Source organism: Leiobunum rupestre, chromosome 8, assembly GCF_980474605.1.
Source record: "Leiobunum rupestre chromosome 8, qqLeiRupe1.1.hap1, whole genome shotgun sequence".
NCBI classification, from domain to species: Eukaryota; Metazoa; Arthropoda; class Arachnida; order Opiliones; family Sclerosomatidae; genus Leiobunum; species Leiobunum rupestre.
This window is the reverse complement of record NC_143391.1, coordinates 2,077,070-2,094,070: the sequence shown is the minus strand read 5'-3', so window position 1 is coordinate 2,094,070 and position 17,001 is coordinate 2,077,070.

Here is a 17,001-nt window from a genome sequence, read left to right as displayed (position 1 = left end):
TGCTGACATATACAATGTGTTTCGAACTAAATAACTGGGCTATATGGTATCATCATGTATTCTGGTTTGACTTTGCAAATTAATATCTTTCTATCCAATGAACGTCCTAGTTTCATCCCTATTGAGCCATGATTAAACCAAATTAAAGGCCTAAAGACATCTCTAGGTTTTATAGAAAGACATCCAGGGGACGACCGCCGCAGTGGCGTCGCTAGGGTGTTTTAGGCGGCGCTTGAGCCACCTGTCAAATTTCTGAAGCGCCACCTAAATTTTCCGAGAAGCGCCACCTAAAATTCCCAATTTTTCCAATTCACTTGTCGAAAAGTTTCTTCGAACTTAAAAATGGCCATCAAAAATTTAATTTTTCATAGTCGGCCTCAATATTTCAACTTTAAAAACCTTTTAGGAGCTCCCCCCTCCCCCATATCACTAATTATAGGACGCCCCTGACCAGTGCTAATGGCTTAAGCGCCACCAGTTTTGAAATACTGGTGACGCCACTGGACCGCCGTAATCGCCGTTGGATGTCCGAAAACTCGTCCCCGGGACGCACTACGGCTATAGACAAACCGGACATTTGGACGTCCTTTAACGTCCAACCGACGTCAATCCCGGATTTTGGGATGTCCTACGGACGAAGGCAAGATCCGAGTGTGACGTCCTATCGGATGTCCAAAGGACGTTCTTGTGTTTGCTGGGCAGTTATTGATAATATTTAAATTTAATAAGTTACGATGATAATCACATCATTCGGATTATCTGGATTTTAGTCCTTCACTAGAACAAATCCACCCTTTCTTGTCGTGAGAGATTATCAAGCCGGTTTTGTAAAGGCTTCACGAAAAGTGCATCACCTCGTCCAATTTTCTGATCACCAACTTTGTCCACTATGAAATTTGGGGACCTGAGCTAACGTCTTCATGAAATTAATCGAAATCTTGCGCATACTTCCAAGTGAGGGCCTGATTCATTTTTTCGCAGCATCATCAACTAAAGTTCCTACAACGATACTAAAGTTTTATTCCTGATATATGCTTTTTGAACAGGCTTTGGTAAAAAAGATCCTAATATTGTAGTTTTCAGCCCAGATATCATTGCCATATTCAACCTAAAATATCAATACCTTTTATTACTATAATGTATAAACTAAAACCATATTTTGAATTTTTCTTCGGGGCAATTTTCTAACAAATCTTGCAACCAAATAAAAACTAAATAAAATTTTATGAAATAAATATATATATCATGCTATCTTTATTTCTTACTCTACTAAAAACTTCTTATTTTATACAGTTGCAAGATCTGTAGATAGTTTAGTCGACCTACGAAAAATAACCAGATATTTTGATGTGCTTCTAGATGAAAAAATTTACTGCTTTACCTCACTTCCTTCCTCAAATTCTGCCCCGACTTCCCGATTTTAGGAATCTCTAAATTATATTTCCTATAAAACATGTTCCAAGGACCATTTTGATATAGCCAACCATTTACAGGTTCCTGAAGCCTGAAGTACACCCAAAACGGTTTTGAAAGGAATATTGTACGTATGAGCCGCGTGTCTTTAACTCAAAAATGATCTTAATTTGATGTAATACTTTTTTAATAGGATACGCCCTTTTTATTTATTAAATTAATTTTCCGGCATATAGGAACATTTAATTTCAAAAATTATTTCTTTATAAGTACTGACATTTCTAAATACATTTCCAAACAACAAAAAGAGCGGGCCTAACTGCAACAGCTTTCCCAAATACATATTCCTTTGAAAATACTGACATTTCACAATACATTTTCAAATAACGTATAGAGCGGGCCTAACAGCCTTAGCTTTCACAAATACATATTACTTACTGCCAGCATCTGAACTTTATAAATTAAAAAGACTACTTCATTTAAATATGACAAAAAGTCACACATTTTTATAATTCAAAGATACGCAGTTTACACCACATATAAATTCAACAATATATCTGAGAAAGCAGTATGGAATCTTTCATGGTGTGTGGTGTACTTTAGGCTTAAGCAACTTGTCAATGTTTGTTTTAATACATGTAAAAAGGAATTAATATGGAAAGTTTATAGAAACCTTTAATATTAAAATTGATGATCCACCCAAAACAAACCAATAAAACACGAATTTCCTCTTCACTCTGCTTTTGAAAATAATAAAGGATTACCTTTCCATTAGAGAAAACACGTGTTCAGCATTGCCTCGAAATTAGTTTCTAAGATTTTGGTTGCTGAAATTTCTTGCTATAACATAAACATTAATAGAAAGATATTAATTTGCAAAGTCAAACCAGAATACATGATGATACCATATAGCCCAGTTATTTAGTTCGAAACACATTGTATATGTCAGCAAAATTTTAACTGTTCCTAAAATGGCGCCTTTTTAGGTTAAAATCCCAACCAGAGGTTAGTAGTGGAAAATAGAGAACGAGTGAATAAAACATTCCCAGCAAACACAAACACGTCCTATGGACATCCGATATACGTCACACTCGGATCTTGCCTTCGTCCGTAGGACATCCCAAAATCCGGGGTTGACGTCGGTTGGACGTTAAAGGACGTCCAAATGTCCGGTTTGTCTATAGCCGTAGTACGTCCCGGGGACGAGTTTTAGGACATCCAACGGCGATTACGGCGGTCGTCCCCTGGATGTCTTTCTATAAAACCTAGAGATGTCTTTAGGCCTTTAATTTGGTTCAATCATGGCTCAATAGGGATGAAACTAGGACGTTTATTGGATATCGTATTCTGAACAAATAATTTAAAAAACCAAACTTGATATTAAAATTTTATTCAAAACATTAAAATACAAGATAATGGAAAAAATCCAGCAACAAGTGTACAATTTGATTGTAATAACACGAACTCTGCAAGTATTAGCAGTTAACATATAAATTACAAAACTTGTATAGTTATTTAATTTTTATATAACAAAATAAATTTCGCACTAAACAATTAAAAAATTAAATAACCTTCCTTATACAAATGTAAAAAAAACAATAAAATTAATTTTAAAATCAGAAGCAAAATAAAACTAAGCCATTTAATACTATTCCTTAAAAAAATTAAGACTATCGGATGAAAAATGTATTCTAGAAATTACTGTTTCTCGAAGCTTAATTTTAATAACTATCCAAATCTTACTTTTGGAATAACAATTTAACTATATAAAATATCACAGTATAAAATAAAGCTTTAGGCGAACCGTTCAGTGAGAGTAATGAATAATTAACTTAAAAAGTTAAATTGAAACATGTACAGGTCCAAAATGAACTTTAAAAACAGCGAACCTTCCCTAACATTCGGAGAATTACACGCAAATCTTACTTTTGGAATTCCAAATTCAATATACAAAATATAACAAAATGAAATAAAGCTTTAGGCGAACCACTCACTGAGAGTGATGAATAATAAACTTAAAAAGTTAAATTGAAACATGTACAGGTCCAAAATGAACTTTAAAAACAGCGAACCTTCCCTAACATTCGGAGAATTCAACGCAAATCTTACTTTTGGAATTACAATTTAACTATATAAATTATCACAGTATAAAATAAAGCTTTAGGCGAACCGTTCAGTGAGAGTAATTGTAATGGGGGGGACCTTGGCAATACAAATGGAAAACCCATTTTCCCAGATGGCGCCACACGACTGACTGGTTTTGGCGGGAAGGGTGCGCCATAAAAGGCGGCGCTTGGACCCGGGAAGTTCATTCCGTACTCGGAGACTGATCGATCGACAGCTAATTATTTATACTTAGAATAAAAGAGTTATTTCTATTGCAAGGTTTATTGTTTTTGCCCTACAATCCCCCATACATTTGCATTCTTGGAGGCACCGCCGAGATATTCTTGTTTGTATGGTGGTAAGTAGGGGTTTTTTTTGCCGTTGTATTTAATTTTCGTTGACCATAAGTGGGTTAGGGTTTTATTGGGTTTTTGTTTTACGTTTAAAGTTAGATTAATCTGTTAAGTTTTATACGTTGGGGCAGTTTTTATTATTACTATTATTCTACGTTTTCTTTTGGTCATGTACTTCTGGCTTGTGGCTATTTTTGGGGCTCTGGCGGTTGTCCTTGGTTTCTGTTGGGGCAGTCGTTGGGCAGATTCTTTGCCAGTTTATCCTGAGGTTCCTCCATTACCGCGGGGCGGGGAATGTCGGGTACCTGAGCGGGACGCTTATAGGGAAAGGAGACGGAGACGTAGGGCTTACCGTACGTCTAGCGATCGGTCATGGGTTCCGGGGGCGTCTAGTCCTGATGGGGATTCTGAGTATCGGGCTATGCGGAGGGCGGCACTCGATTCCGAACTTCGTCGTCAGCGTCTGGGCCCTAACCTTGACTGGCGAGAGAGGGATAGAGATTTACTGGACTTAGTTGCCGGGCGTCCGTTGACTTCGGGGCCTTTGCCTGTCCCTGGGAGGATCAACGTTCCACCTCGTCCTACGCCTATCCGGGATGGGCGACTAGCAGATGTGGCGGCGTCCTCGGACACTTTGTCGGTAGGCGGGGTTGCGGACAATGTTGGGGCTGAGCGGCTTGGGTCCGCGGTTCAGGGGAATTCGGGTGGTAGTGGTTCAGTTGCTGGTCTTTGCCGGGTGGTAGCCGATCCTGAGCAAGGGTTGTCCGGTGGGGCGTCCCAGTCAAGGCCTAGTTCCGCCAACCCATTCCTGCCTTCGTCACCTGTGCCTTCTGGGTCTCGTTGTCCTACCGGCAATCCATTTTTTCCTGTGGGACCACCTAACCTCGGTCCAGTACCCTTGGTGGCCACTGGGGAGGCGGCATTTGGTCCCTTTCATAGAACGGGGGTCTCCTTACCTTTGCCTTCTTTTTCGGGGATTCCTTTGGAGGACCCTCGGGTTTTTCTGGGCGACTTGGAAACTTATATTATGTTCCACGGGATTGGTCATCAGGCGGCTGTACACCTTCTGCCGCAAGTTTTGCGGGATGAGGCTGGGTTATGGTTTCGTGATCTCAAGACACAGCTTGCTGGGTTTGTGTCCTGGGATATGTTCAGGCGGGAATTCCGGGATCGGTTTCTCTCCTCGGACAGGGAAAGCGTCTTGCGGGCAGACCTGTGGGGGGTTGTGCAGTTGGCGGGGGAAAGCATTCCGGCTTTTCGTCGTCGGGTGGTCACCTTAAATTCCCTCTTGGGGAGTCCTTTACCGGAGGCTGAGCTCTTAAGTCTCCTTTTGTCTAGAATCGATCATAGGGTACGTGTATGTTTTTCCCGGGCACCCTGTAGGTCGATCAAGGAGTTCGATGCGGTAGTGCGGAATTTGGGGTTGGAAACCTCGGTGGGGTTGAAACCATTCAATGATCCCTCACAATTTCATTCGGCCCATGGGTTTGGGGATGTTTATAGACCGCCAGGGAACCCGGGGTCTGGTGGTTTATATCCTGGGCAAAGGGGTCCGTCTCGGGGTGGTCAGGGGGAGCACCTGTTGTCCGACATCCTCCTACTTGTTTCCTTTGCGGGGAGCCGGGTCATTTTGTTAGGGATTGTCCCTCTCGGGCGTATATGGGTCGCCGTCCCCGGGTCCGTGACGAGTCCGTTGGTCCTCCACAGGCCGAGTCGGGAACCTTTTGGTGAAGCCTTTGGTTGGGTCGGGGGGGTCTTCACCTAATGGCACTGGCTCTAGTACTAGTACATTGAACTCTGTTAATTGTGGGGGCCGTCTACGTGGGATTGCGGTCCGGGTTTCTAATGTTGCCTGTGTGGCGTTTTTAGACCCTGGGGCGGAAATTTGGGTTTGTGGCCAGGTTGGGGTTGGAGGCCTTAGTCCATAGGGTGGAGCGTCTTCTTTCCCCGGCGGTGGGTCCCAGTGTTTCTTGTCTGGGATACGTGGTTCTCGATGTCGAATTTTCGGATGACATTGGGGCTGTTCCTGTTACCTTTTGGGTGGTAGAGGTCTTAGGGTTTAACCTGGTTCTTGGGTTGGACTTTGTGGAAATGATGGGGGTGAGGGTAGATTATGTACGGAATCTATTTCACTGCAAGAATGGTACACTCCCATTGTGTTTTCTTGAAACCGGTTTGGGCGTTCTGGGGTCAGGTCCCGATGAGTCAGTAATGGGGGACTTGGGGGAGTTGGTGGTCGGCCAATTAGCTGGGGGACAGCGGGGGGATTTGGAGAACCTGTGTCGGGAGTTCTCTTCCCTTTTCTCAAAAGAGGCGGGTCGTACTACTATCCTTCGCCACCGTATCCGGCTCCAGCCGGGGACGGTTCCGTCCCAGAGACAGCCTTTTCCCCGTAGCCCACATGAGAATGACTTGATTGATAAGGAGGTGGCGGAGATGCTTCAACGGGGGGTCATTCGTCCTTCGAGGAGTCCCTGGGCGTCCACGGTTTTATTAAAAGGCAAGAAGAATGGGGAGATAAGGCCCTGTATTGATTTCACGGCGGTTAATAAGGTGACCATTGGGGATCCTTTTCCCATTCCTCGTATCGATGAGATTTTAGATCGTGTGGGTAAGCCCAAATTCATTACTCGGTTAGAGTCAGGGTTTTGGCAAGTCGAGATGGCCCCTGAGGATATTGATAAGACCGCCTTTGTCACTCGGGAGGGGAAGTTTAATTTCTGGTAATGCCTTCTGGGTTAACTGGGGCCCCTGCCACGTTCCAGCGCCTCATGAACCGGGTTCTGCGGTACGCAAGGCGTTTTGGGGGTCTCGGTGTATCTGGACGACATTGTAATTGCCTCCCAGACCTGGGAAGAGCACTTGGCTGCGTTACGGTATGTGTTTTCCCAGTTACGGAGTGCGGGTTTAACCCTACGGCTGGATAAGTGTAGCTTTGCCCTACCGAAGTCGGAATTGTTTGGGTTCATTATTAGTGAGGACGGGGTACAACTAGATCCCGGTAAGGTACGGTGGGTGGCTGCGTTTCCTCGACCTCGGAGCGTTCGGCAGGTCTCGCGGTTCCTGGGGTTGTGTGGCTGGCATTCACGGTTCATACCTCATTTCGCTACCTTGGTCGCTCCCTTGAATAAATTAAAACGGAAATCTCAACGTTGGCGGTGGGGGCCCGAGCAGGAGGCAGCTTTTCAGGGGTTGAAGGATCAGATCTCCAGCGCTACTATGCTTCGCGTCCCGGACCCTGCGGGTAAATTCTTCGTGACCACCGATGCTAGTGGGATTGGGATTGGGGGTATGCTGTCTCAGGTACAGGAGGGGGAGGAGGTTCCTTTGGCGTATGTCAGTCGATTACTTCGGGGCGCCGAGTTAAATTACAGTACCCCTGAGCAGGAAAGTTTAGCTGTGGTGTACGCGGTGGAGAAGTTCCGTCACTATCTTGAGGGCCGGGATTTCGGGGTCATCTCAGATCATCAGGGCTTGTGTTGGCTGTTGAAGCTACGCAATAAAAAGAGTCGTTTGATGTGGTGGGCTCTTCGCCTACAGGAGTTTCTACCTTTCGAAGTTTTCCATCGGGCGGGGAGGGAGAACTTGGTCGCCGATGCTTTGTCCCGTTGTCCGGTTGATTCCTGTGGGGACATCAACATCGTGGATGGGCTCCCGGAGGCCTCTGCGGTCCCGGTACCCAGTTCTCGGAGTGGGGTGCATTCCTTGGCATGTGCAGGAGCGGGGTTGGCGGTTCCGGTGGAGGTGGTTCCTTTGCCCGACATAGTGGTAGCGCAGGAGGCCGATCCCCTCTGGGTGACGGTTAAGCAAAAGGTGGTTGTCAGGGGAAAGCCCGGAGGTGGGGTTGTATGAAGTTCGGGATGGGGGGTTATTCCGGAAGGCGGTTGGTGGCAAACCGGCTAAGGTGGTTCTACCGGGTTCTTTACATTCTTTGGTTTTGCGGGCTTTTCATGATCATCCTTTGTCTGGGCATCGGGGTCGCACGGCAACATACACTCGCCTGTTGGCTCGCTTTTATCACCCTCGGTTGTATAGCGTGGTTCGGGACTACGTGAAGGCCTGTGATGTTTGTCAGAGGTACAAGCCCCTTAATGTTAAAAGGACGGGTCTGATGCTGTCTTCCACGAAGCTGTATCCTGGGGACCTGGTGGGAATTGATATGATGGGGCCTCTCCCAGCGACAAAGTCAGAATGGTTTCATGGTGGTTATTGTGGACTAAGTACGTGGAGGTTTTTACGGTCCGCAACATCACCTCGATTACCGTCAGCAAAGTCCTGGTTCAGTATGTCTCACGCCATGGTGTCATGCGGGCTTTGTTATCCGACAATGGTCCACAGTTTGTTTCCGGGTTGTGGGCTAATGTGTGTCGCCTTTTACATATTCAGTCTAAGTTTACTACTCCTTACCACCCTCAGTCTAACCTGACGGAGCGGGTCAACAGGGTCCTGGGGGAGATGATTAGCATGTACGTGGGGAATTGCCATACGGCATGGGACACAGATTTACCATTAAATCAGTTGGCCATCAACAGTGCGGTCCACCAATCTACGGGCTTTTCGCCATTTTATCTCCATCATGAGTATGAGCCTTTGTTACCTTGGGATAGTGGGCAGGATCCTTTGGTTACTGATTTTTCTGAAGTGGAGGTGGTCGCGTACGAGCGGGGGCCTTTGCGGGAACTTCAGATGTCTTTGGATCGAGCTCAGGAGATGAATTCGCTAGCTAGTGACCGCCAAAAATCATATTATGACGACAATTATCGGGAGGGAACCTTGGAAGTCGGGATGTTGGTATGGCGGGTCAACCATCGCAGGTCTCGGGCCGCCGAGCGTTTAACCAAAAATTTCCTTCCTCGTTGGCTGGGGCCATACCACGTAGTGGAACGTTTGACTCCGGTTTCTTACGACCTTATGGATATGGTTACTGGCGAGATGGCTGGGACTTGGCATATTAATCAGCTTCAGTTGTATCTTTCTTCCGAGACCCACGATTCTGCGATGCAGCTCGCGAAGGTCGTTCCCATCTCAGCCCGAGCCGGAACCAGGGAGGGTTGAGGTACCTGTGGGTGTCCTCGTTAAACTTGTAACTGATTTCACTACTCCGGAAGAGGTTACTCCCATGGCAAGGGTTCAGGAGGTCGCGAAGGTGCCGGTGGGGCCTTTGATCGACTTGGTGGACCGGGTTGCGGCCCCCGGGGATGCGGACAAGGCGGTGGTTTCGGGGTGCGACGCTTTGGTTAAGCCTGGGTTATTCGGTTGGAATCGTCTGGTAGTTTGCCGGAAAACTGGTCGGGTGGGTGATGTCTACTATTATTCTCCCGAGCCTCATCGGGTCAAACTACGATCCAGGCCGGAGGTGGTGGTCTTCCTCCAGCGCTATCCGGGGTTGGGGGGGCGGGGACCTGGGCATCGATAATTTCGTTTTATCCCCGTGCAGTTGGGGCCCCTCCGTTTGAGGAGTTCCGCGACGCCTTGTGGTAATATCTTTTAATCCTTAGTGGTGGGTTTTTCAGATGGCTTCCTGTTCTGGCCTAACTGGCGTTGAGGATGTTCTCCTGCTAGATGAACCCGTAGGGGATTTCGATGTTGCTGTGGTTCTGGTCCCGGAGGTGGTTGGTCCAGGGATAGCGGTTGCTGCGTGTTCTCCTGAGGTCCCTGCTACAACGGTACCGGTGTTTGACGCAGCACCTATGCCTTCTGCGGATGGTGTCGCCGACCTAGTGGATATCCGGGACGTGCTATCTGCCTTGTCTGTTCCAGTGCCTTCGTTCCCATATTTGGATGGGTTTTGCTACATCCCCCAGATCACAAAGCGTCTGGCCTTGCCGCCTACGGTCAACTTCGGTCTCTTTGCGGCGGCCAATCCTGCGTTTTTCCCTGCGGGTTATCTCGGCTGCGTGTCCAACCTGACTCTTCTGGCTACTTTGCCAGTCGCCTTCAATCGGTTAATACACTCTACTGGGGTCTGGCTGACTGTGGGTATCCCTCATCATTGGGCTCTGGCGGCCCGTTCCCGGGATTTTCTGGGGGATTTGGTGGCTTTGCTCGCGCATCGCCGGGCCATCGCCGTGGGGGCCTGTGGGTTGGATTTGGACCACGTGGGGGGCATTCCTCTGCGCGTTCAGATGGAGGTTTTTTGTGATCAACTTTTGCTGGCCCGCCGCCTTTCTTATCCGGTGGTGGTCCAATGCCGCCGGGCATATCATGACGTGGGGGACTGTTTGATCGATTGTCTGCCTAGGGATCACCCGATCCTGCTACATAAATATTCGGGGGACGTGGTTATGGCCCGCCGGTTCCTGAGGGCCTTTCCTAACATATATTTCGGCTATTCCGCGATGGCCACATTCCCCTCGATGGGTGAGACCCGCGAGGCCTTTCTCTCTTTGCCGCCTACGTGTTTGATCGTGGAATCCGCGTGTCCGTTGTTTTCTCCTGTGGGTTATTCTGCCCCGCGGTTCCTGGGTGCGGGGGTTCCTCTTCCGGGGGCGGCTCGTCACCTCGTGGACTCCTTGGCACTTTTGCGGGGGGTTGGTTCCTCCGACTTGGCCATATCCTTGTTGGATAACGTGCGTCGTTTTTACGGGGTTCACTTTCACTAATCGTTCGGGGGGGCGGGGTTTTTTTTCTGGGTTTTCCATTTTGGGGGGGGGGGATGATGTAATAGGGGGGGACCTTGGCAATACAAATGGAAAACCCATTTTCCCAGATGGCGCCACACGACTGACTGGTTTTGGCGGGAAGGATGCGCCATAAAAGGCGGCGCTTGGACCTGGGAAGTTCATTCCGTACTCGGAGACTGATCGATCGACAGCTAATTATTTATACTTAATGTAAACTTATCAAAAGAGAATAAAAGAGTTATTTCTATTGCATTTAATCGCAAGGTTTATTGTTTTTGCCCTACAATCCCCCATACATTTGCATAATGAATAATAAACTTAAAAAGTTAAATTGAAACATGTAAAGGTCCAACATTAAAAACAGCGAACCTTCCCTAACATTCAGAGAATTCAATGCAAATCTTACTTTTGGAATTACAATTTAACTATATAAATTATCCCAGTATAAAATAAATCTTTAGGCGAACCGTTATGTGAGAGTAATGAATAATAAACTTAAAAAGTAAAATTGAAACATGTACAGGTCCAAAATGAACTTAAAAACAACGAACCTTCCCTAACATTCGGAGAATTCAACGCAAATCTTACTTTTGGAATTCCAAATCCAATATATAAAATATAACAAAATGAAATAAAGCTTTAGGCGAACCACTCAGTGAGAGTAATGAATAATAAACTTAAAAAGTTAAATTGAAACATGTACAGGCCCAAAATAAACTTTAAAAACAGCGAACCTTCCCTAACATTCGGAGAATTCAATGCAAATCTTACTTTTGGAATCACAATTTAACTATATAAATTATCACAGTATAAAATAAAGCTTTAGGCGAACCGTTCAGTGAGAGTAATGAATAATAAACTTAAAAAGTTAAATTGAAACATGTACAGGTCCAAAATGAACTTTAAAAACAGCGAACCTTCCCTAACATTCGGAGAATTCAATGCAAATCTTACTTTTGGAATTACAATTTAACTATATAAATTATCACAGTATAAAATAAAGCTTTAGGCGAACCGTTCAGTGAGAGTAATGAATAATATTAAAAAGTTAAATTGAAACATGTACAGGTCCAAAATGAATAGACTTTGATCAAACATATTTTCTTCCTACCTCTGTAAAAGACACATTAAAAAATCGAGTTAAAATCATTAAAAAAATCAAACAGTTTTTTAATAAAATACTTACTCTTATGATATATTATCAGCAATACAAGAGATTACTATGTTATAATCTTTAACGTTTGTGTAGAACGCATTATGTACTTTATGGTGACCGATTCCAAACTATCGAGTAATGGCGTCGTACAAAAGAAACTACAAACTGGGCTACCAGATATTTTAAAAGGACTTTAGCTCGGCCAACTTAGATCAGCTTTTTCGGAGTAATTGGCTGTGATTGTAGAAATAATTAATCAAATGAAAATAATGGAAATAAAAATTAAGAAAATAATAATATAAAAAAATTTAAAATTAAGAACAGAAAAAATTAATTAAATAATTAAGTAGTTTTGATTTAACACGTAATTTCATTAATTCACGTTAAATAAACTCGTAAATTTAAATAATTATATTCTTAATAAAATTAATATTTTGTGGTTCATTAATCATTATCAGCTCAAATACAAATACAGGTGAAAAAAATTAAAATTAATTGCTGATAAACGCACCTCTAGATAGCATTGATGGACGAAACATTTCGGACGAATAGTGGAGATCCATGCGACGTCGAATGGGCTGAATATCGGATGTCACGAAATTGGTTCTACGAGGACTAAAATGGGACGCCCGTTATTCGTCCCGTAGGACGAATTTTGGACGGGACCAAGCTGGGCTCTAAGGACCATGCTGGGACGTCCCAGGGACGATTTGTGTTTGCTGGGCAATTGAAAGCAAATTCTTTCTGTTTATTGAAATTAGTTAAATTCAAAATTAACTTATCTCTAAAATGGTTTCTAGAGTTGGAAGTATATTCCAAAACCAATCGATAGTGTAAGTGGATTATTAACTCTTTATCTTAAATATGATATTTGTTTATTTTTTAATTTTGGTTCGGTATGAAATAAAAAAAACGTTTATTTAATTTTCATTGAGTCCAAATTTTATTTTTGACTAACTTTTTGTGCAATTTAAATTAACTGCCTACAAGTACCATGATGCCCGCCGTGTCTGTTTAAAATGGCGTCCCACGTTTTTCTACGAAACAAAATCTTTATAAAAATTAGACGCTTTAATGTCAAAAATATCGCTGCAAAGCGCCGTTTGTTCCAAACCGTGGCCACATTGACAATTAAAAATTAAAGACTTCGTTTATACATTTATTGCAGCAGATACAACAAAAGCTTAACCAACTAGAAAGTTTTCCAATAGTTTAATAAGTTACATAATAACCATTTGTTTGACAATTCCTATTGATTCAAGTCTTATTTTCGACCCTAACCCACACGCCCAGCTACTACTTGCCTCATAAATAAACTGAATAGTATATTATCGTCCTTGGGTGTTTTAATATTTCTATTTGGACATATTTTAGAAACCTGAATTGTGCAATAACTCTGAAAATCAGTCATATTTAAAGTTATCATGTTACTTAGGCTAGTACTAATAAATAAAGAAGAGAAAACGACAATCTTTCTTTAAATAACAAAATGTTTTCGTTTTAAAAGTTGACAGAGGCCGTAATTCAGATAAAAAACCCTTACATCTAAAAACCAAGTACGTTAGATCGTTGAAATATAGCTTTTCCTATTTATATTCCAATCTAAGCTGCTATCAAATCGCGGAATTTCATTTGAATAGGAATACACTCGAAAGCCTAACCACAGCGCCACTAGGTGGAAGACGCAAAAATAAACTAGTATAGGTTAATACTGACGCGCGCGCGGCTTTCTTGACGGTCAAGTCGCCATGGTTACAGACGGGACTCGGAGGATGCTTACTTCAAAGATTCAAAATGTACCTATGCTGTCACTCTCAGGTAAAGAAAGCCAATCTTTAAAATTTAATTTCCAAGTAACCGCTAATATTTCTAAAGGCGGTTTTCGCTATAGAATTACGATTTTCGTCGTCTTCGCGCTCTTTTCTCAGTGGCGTATCATCCAATGGGCGCACCAGGCGCGTTAATGGGCCTCATGGTCTCTGGGTGTCACCAAAATTGCATAGCAATAAAAGTAAAATAATATAAAATCAACTTTTCCTTAAAAGCGCCTAATGAAAAAATGGCGTCTTAGGCCTTTAAGGAATGTAAACCACCACTGTTGTTGCTACAGGTTAAAGGTTAGCACTTCCCTTTCAATAAAATATATTTTGGTTGAGAGTTGGTAAAAATGAAGTGGGCATAAATTTATTTGCTCAGATAATAATAGAATACAAGTAATAACAAGCGTCGGCTTTTTACAAAGGTAACATTACATAAATCTAGGTCATGTGCGTTGATTTCATATTTACTACACAGATATAAATGGTGTCTAAGGGTGATTAGCCATGGCATTTGCTTAAAACACTTCTTAACCTAAAGGTAGTAAAATTTTAGGGTAAATCCAATGATAATAGAACTATTTAATAATAAAATTTCAGAAAAATTGGAAAAGACTTCGTAATTTTGTAAAATGTATTTTCTCATCGATAGGCATCAGATTGTTGTATAGCGTACCCTCGAACCAAACCATACAATTTTTACCATTGAAAACATGTCAATATTACTTGATAAACAAAACACGTTTGTTTTACCTAAAATAATTTTTTCAGAGCCATTTCTAATTAATTTAAAGCATAACTTAATTAAGTGTACCAAAGAATTATTTTTAATTCTTTTAAACAATAAGACAATAAAGATCTACTAGATACAAGGAAACATGTTTTATGAGCAAATTTTAATGCTTTGTCAAAATATTATCTCTTCATTTAGATTTTAAAGACACATCTTCTGTATTTCTTTTAAACAGTGCACGTTTATAATATAATTATTTCTTGGTTAAGGTCAACGTATGGCTACTAGAGTTGGTCAATTGTTCAGAAGGTGCTATCCTAATAGTGAACCTTATCAACACACTGTCCTCAGCAGGCCCGGACTGGCCATAGGGCAGATCGGGCAAATTCCCGATGGGCCGGTCTGGGCAAATTCTTGGTGGTCCGATCTGGGCCGTCTAGCCAGCGTCTAGTAGGGGCCGGCGTCTCTACAATGCCCGAGCCGATTTTAGGTGCCAGTCCGAGCCTGGTCCTCAGAATTGTTTGTGATTTGTACATTTTTTTGTAATTGTAAGGGCTTAGTCGCTATTCCTCGACTAAAGGAAACCCGGTGACCAAACCTTTATTCACTGAAATGGCCCTCCCTCTCGCGTCACTTTACTGTTGGGGTTAGTGAGGTGGATGGAGTTAGAGGTCGGCAGTCGATTAATTTTTATCCATGAACAAAATAAGCTCGGCTATATTTAAATAATATTTATTTAAATAACCAATAGTTGAATAAAAATTGTAAAATGTTTAAATAATCGAAAGTGAATAAGCCTATTATTTAAATAAAACAAACAATTATTTAAATAAATACCACTTTTGTTCAAATAAATGCTTGGTGGCGTAAAAAACATAATTTAATAAGTTAAAATGATATTCTTTTTACCAACGTTTTTTCAATAAATCGGAAAATTTGAGGATAATGAATAAACAATTCCGAACACTAGATGGAGTTCTAGGGGTATGCTTTTAATTCATTAATTGAGAGTTGCCATGATTATTATTAACAAAAGAAAGTTTAATGATTTCGAATAAAAATAATTAGGTTCATCCTATCAAAGCATTGACACTTGGGATTACGTTACAAAACAAAAGATTACACGAGATAATTGAAATTTAGTTACCACAAAAAAATGTATACTTAATTTGAAGGGTCCGGTTCGAGGTCCATACTGACGCTTTTTTTCCACACACAGCACACACATGGCGACTTTTCTGCAGATACGCCCTTTCGCCTCACAGAGAGATTTGACCTTAAGACCTTTTCTCTACGCGGAGGCCATTTAGACGCGAGTTATATTTATTGTTATATATTGTTCCGAGATTTGCGTTTTATGTTTTTGCTCGAAGATCTATTAGTACAAGCAATTTGTATGTATTTTTCTTTCTTTAAATTTGTTATGGATTTAGCTATTTTTATCCCTTTTCACTATGGACTATTGTACCTATTCGCGTATTTTATCACTCTTTACAATGCTGTAACATTTGGTCAAATAGGGTGCTAGGAGGGTACTGTTAGTGTACCTAGGTTCACCATCACTCCTGCCTTTTGAAAATAAAATTATACGGAGATTTTAGGCGTATGCTCGGGTATTTCTCAGGCTTAAAAATTTTATCTTGTACCGTCTGCCGGAGAAACGAAAGTATAAAGAAAAGCCCAGTTTATTTGGGGTACTACCAACTTCCTCATTAGCAGCAAAGACGAATTTCACTTATGGAATATATGCTATTCGAATTTAGACTGTACGAAATTAGATAATTTTTAATTTCTTAATTATCAATTTAAAATATATGTTATCATTATTATTATTATCAATAATAATATAATTTATATTTTTATTTTGTATCCGAAGTTAAAAACTCGGAAATCAAATAATATCTAGAGGTACTGATTTTAAACAAATTTGTGATACCAGAAGAATAAGATTTATTTCTTACGAGAGAAATATGCATCGGTCAACGCTGCTATTGTTATTTGATTAAAATATGGACCTTCGCAAAAGACGTTTTGAATAAAATACAATACATCATTAACTAACTTTTTAAAACTATAACGTAAAATATAGTAATTTTATAAGAAAGTATCCACAAGGGGTACCATTTTACCATTCCACAACGTTAGACGATGTATGTTTCGTGGTATAAAAAGGGTGTCAGGCCATCGGAAGTGAATGATTCACATTAATGACCTAGATTTATATGTTATAAGCGTCAACTGAAACTGATAAGAAAATAAAGTTCACTATTTTTAAACGTTTATTTTTAATAGTTGCTAGCGCTAGTTAATTACAGCAGATTTAGTTACTAATTTTAATATCCGCCCTCGGCGAACCTCCGAAAAAAGGGGTCCAAAATCAAAGTCTTGCACAGGGCGCGTGAAAGGTAGTTACGGCACTGTGGTGAATTATTTCGAACCGGGTTACATATGGCATTTGGGGTGTAGCGCTTTTAAGTATACTAAAAAATTAATCATTTTCTTTCAAGAAATCTTTCTCATCATGTGTCCGATTTAAGTATTACAATTTTCCAACTATTAACTTACATTGTTAACGTATTCCTCATCAATTTCACATTTCCTAATAGTATTGAAGCAGTAAAGAACTAGAATAACTTTATTAAATGCTCTCAAATGTCTTTAACAACTTGTTTTTCGGCAACGAAAATTTTAACAAAATCACTTGGCGGGTCTCAGAAAATTGGAAATTTTATATCTTGAGAAGGTATAGCTAACCTTATGCATTAAAATACAGAACGAAAATAAAACCACATTTTAATTT